The following is a 4,833-nucleotide window of genomic DNA, read 5'->3' on the forward strand; positions in this document are numbered from 1 at the left end:
ATTTTCATAACCGAATTATTTGGTTAACCTAACCGAATTTTATCAGTTATTGGTTCGGTAATCAGTTAACCAAAGTATATCCGACCCTACAACTCGCTTTCTTTTCATAAACTAACTTGTTTCATGAACTAACCCGTAAAATTATGATTAATTGTCTAGGCAAAATAAAGAAAAAAGATTGAGAACAATGAACGAAAACTCGTATATGGATATAGAATAATGCACAGGTAAATAAGGATCAAAATTATGATAACAAGAATTTAATAAAATATCTAAATAAAATGGATATAAAAAATATAATAAAATTATACTTACTATATAATTTAAATTAGTTTAATAAAAAGTGAAGGTGTTAAATTGTTATTTTCTAGCAATGTCTGTGGGAAATACCAAGTTATAATGGCTAGTCATTCTACTTAAGTAGATGTGGCATATATGTAAAATTTCAGTAATGTGCGCATTGATCTTTATATTGTTTGCTCACTATCCACTTTACTATTTTGTTCTCGATAAAAGTCTTGTTTATTTTAGATAAATAAAAATATTTATATATTGACTATGATTGTTATTTGACAAGAAGGGGTTGGAGACCCACTCGTAGACCTGTTATCAAGTAACAAAAAGAAAATTGAATAATGACTCAACTGGATTTTTGTCAATGACTTAGTATATCGCGGGCTTGGATCTGCCCAATTTTACAAATTCGGAATATTTTGGACCTCGTTCTTTGTTAAGAAATATAACAATAATAATTATAGTACTAATTAACATTTTTAATGAAAAGTCTATAGTATATATTATCAATATTTTATAACACTTCCCCGAAAGTTAAGGAGCAGGAACTTTGTGTAGTTCTTAGTTCGAAAGGCACCAGAGTAAAACTGTAACACCCCCAAATCCGGGGTCGGGGATCCAGGTTGTCACGAGTTCCACACTACGCCATAAGTGGGCTACTGTAATGCAAGCGTTACAAGTAGCGTTACATTAGATAAGAAATTTTTGTCCTATTGTAACACCTCTCAATTAGTGTTACAATAACTATAAAACTAGTGTTGCACGAGATTTACGGTGTTGCACAACATGTAACAACAACACCTGGTATTACATTAGTTATTTTTTTATTTTTTAAATATTTAAGTGAAAATATTAGCATAAAACTAGTATTAAAATTATATTCTGGATTATTGATGAATCAAGAATATAATTATAATATTTTAAAAATAATAAAAATTTATTATATGAAAATATAACAGTCACCTTTTTAATTTTTTATTTAATAAATTAATTTTAAATATTAAAATTAAAAAATAAAATATAAAAAAATAAAAATCAATTATATTTTTACTGGGTGAAAAATGGGCGGTATTTTCCCCTCCTAAACAAAAAACCTCTTCTTAGTCACTTCGAGAAAACACACAGAGTCAAATACACTTTCTTGCAATCGCGCTCCCTCTCTCCTCTCTGTGAAAACAGTTTCTATCTCTCTCAAATTTAAGGATTAATCAAAGAACAAATTGGAGATTTGGTATTTGAATACTCAATTATATTGCTCTCATTTAAAGGTCTTTACTAACGATTCAATTTATTTGATTTGTATGGTTTCTAGGGATTCAATTTACTAACTATTCTTCTCCCTCATCCAGGCCTCTTAATTTAATCCCCCTCTCCTCTTTCTCTTTTCCTCGGTAAGATTCTTGTAATTTACGGCTACGTTTTATTTTGGGAAATTAGGTTTACTTATTTTTGTTACCTTTAATATTATTTTTTTATTCAAGATTATTTGTGGTTTTATGATTTTTTGGGTGCTACATATTTGTTCAAGTTTGATTTTTAATAAATATTTTCTTCTGATTTCAGTTTGCTTCATGGGTATTATTTTTGGGAATTTAGGTGTTGTTTTGTGTTTAATTTATTCTTTTTAAAGAATTTATTTTTGAAATAGTAATCTTGATTATGAAGTAGTTTTGTTGTAGAATGTTGAAGAAGTGCTAGTTTTCTGCACAAGAATAGATTTCTTGAGTTGTAACTTTGAGGTTTGATTTGTACTTACTGTTTGTGTTTTGTTTTGGTTGCCTGAAACTTTAATCACATGTTTTTTATGTTGTTTTGGTACTACAAGGAGTTGAGATAAAGTTTTGTTTTCTAGGAGCTGTTTTGTATTTCATGTATCTGTGTATATTGTATAGTATACAGTTTTTGAAATTCAGAATTTTGTAGTAGTGCTAGTGTAGTATAAAATTAAATTTTTGTTTGTGACTTGACTGCATTGTCTGTATAGTGGTATTGCATTCCTGGGATAGAAGTTTATAATAATCCTGAGCATGGACGTGCAGATGCTTATCGGGTAAAGTCTAGTCTATTATGAGCAATTTATTTATTTCTACAAACTGAAATTTTATTATGCTTTTTGTCAAAAGGGAACTTCCATAGTGTGTCAATCTATTTGCTTTGTTGAAGATAAAATTCTAAACCATGTTCTAACAAGCCCACTATTAGATCAATTTGATGGAATGTATAACAATGGAGACTCAGACTTTGATGTCCAGCAGGGCTTGTATCACCCTTCTGCCAATAATTTTGGGTATATTAGTACAGGTAATATTTTTACTGTATAATTGTTATTGACCAGTCCATATAGGACCTTAAACGTCTATTGATTTGCTACATTCTCATGGAAACAGTCCATGAACTTTAAGCTTTAGGAAAATGAGGAACTAGGAAACTGAAATGGTTGGGACGGAGGTAGTACTAATCACATACATCTATTCCCCTGCTTAATGTTGTTTCTTTATTGTATTTTGTCATGAAGAAGGGTGTCACCTTTTCCTAGTTGCGTCCAGGTTCGGGACCAATTTATCTTTTTGTAAACGGACTAAAAACATCTTGACTAAAAACATCTTGACTAAAAACAAATGGAGCTGATGCTCCACATGTAAATTCTCCTCTAACCTGCTACTCATGGCTTATTTTCTCTTGACTGTTGGTATATAAAATCATCGAAGTAGAAATTTATGTAGTCGGAGAAGTGGCAATCTCAAATTATAGGAGATTACTTAAAGATGATGGTTGAGGTGTTGCAGAGGCACTAAATGAGACAGTTTGTGTTTCTGACAAGTGCGCTGGGTTAACTGTAAGTCACTTTCTGGTTGATGCTTTATTTCTAATTTTTTGATGACCGGGAAATACATTTTTCCCGCTGTGTATGCCGGGTTTTCTACTATATCATTTGGTCTGCTATAAGTAGTCTTCTAATATATATGCTTTTCTTTTAATTTAGCTGTAATTGATTTCATTTACAGTATTTTTTATAAGTTCACATCCATAACTACAGATACAAGGTAAGTATTATCTTAGAATTGATCATCTTGGTGTGGGAGCTAAGTGGCGTCGAACTTATGGGCAGGAGATATATATTTTCCATTTTTATTAGCTTTCACTGAACAGGTGAGATACATATAAATATATCATGTTCTCCTTTTTGCAAATAGCTATGCAATTAATTTATGATTCACATGTATGCAGGATGGATATATAGATATCCTGTGAATAGTTAAAGTTTACATGCCTAGTATATTTGATTATTTCAGCGCTCTGCGGATTTGGAACTATGCTTTTAGGTGTTGCAGTTTTGCACAATACCAGAGAGCCACCCCCATCTCCTTCAGGTTCAAGATACTACCAAGTATGCGCAAATAGTTTGATTACTCCCTAACCTACTAAATATGTGCAATTAGTCTGATTACTCCCTAACCTACTTTGATCTATTTTTGTTATGATACAGATTTCTCTCGAGGATAGATATTTATAAGAAAAGGTGGTGAAATAGAGAAAAATGATTATTGGGAGAAGCAAAAGCCAAGAATTTGTTATAGGAAGAAGGGGATCAACATAGCTGCAAAGTATTAATAACCTTCGTCGTAGTTTGGATATGCTTGGAGTATGGTTAATTGATCGATCGTATTGTTTTAATTTTATGTGGTGTTTGTAATATTTTGGATATGTATTGTAGATTTTAAACAGAACATGTATTTCAAATTTTAAAATTAAATATTATATATGCCTATTATATTATAATGTATGTTTTAATTTAGTGTTAAAATTAAATGCTACTATTACTTAATTAAAAAGATTGGTGTTACAATTGATAGAACATACCGTTACAATAAGTTATATGGGACCCACGGGTGGTCCCACTTAAGCAATCTTGATCAAACTATTGTATCACTCATTTTGCGTTACATTTGGGCCTGTTAGTGTTACAGTAGGTGCCTATTGTAACATTTTCCTCTCTGTTACAATAGATCAGTGAAGTGTTACATTAGGGTGTCTATTGTAATGCTCGTATACGTAACGCCCCCTGGTGTTACAATAGACCTATTGTAACGCTTTTAGGGCCTATTGTAACACCATTTAGGCATTACAATAGCCCACTTATGGCGTAGTGCCATTTTCCTTAATAACACTTAATCTTAACAAATAACCGACTATTTCATACTGTGAACCCACAATATACACACACACCCCACAAGTTATAGTCTCAGAGATAAATACCAAAAATAACACAAGTCATTTTATTCCACAATTATAAGTCATTACACCTCAAAAGGGTTTTTGAATAAATTTACATATTCTTTGCCATTATTACAATTCATAAATATACATAAGTCTGGGACATCAAAAGTTGAAAGCCTAGCCTACTGGTAGTTCCTACCTCGGTTACAGCGGCATCAATGCCTACAGGAAACTGCGAAACGTTTCCTATCCGCTCGTGAATTGGGAGCTTGGTCCTGTTAATCTTGTCTAGCTGTTGTTGTGTGATGAAAGAATAAAGCA

At 31.6% G+C, this 4,833-nt stretch overlaps 1 long non-coding RNA gene across 1 annotated transcript; it reads left to right on the forward strand.

Moving 5' to 3' along the window:
• The first annotated feature begins 3,534 nt into the window (after window positions 1-3,534).
• On the forward strand, window positions 3,535-4,048 carry LOC141670761 (uncharacterized). Its single transcript, XR_012554722.1, has 2 exons — window positions 3,535-3,682; window positions 3,782-4,048. It is a non-coding gene; the product is annotated as an uncharacterized LOC141670761 (long non-coding RNA).
• Window positions 4,049-4,833: the final 785 nt, after the last annotated feature.

Source organism: Apium graveolens, chromosome 7 (assembly GCF_009905375.1).
Source record: "Apium graveolens cultivar Ventura chromosome 7, ASM990537v1, whole genome shotgun sequence".
NCBI lineage: Eukaryota > Viridiplantae > Streptophyta > Magnoliopsida > Apiales > Apiaceae > Apium > Apium graveolens.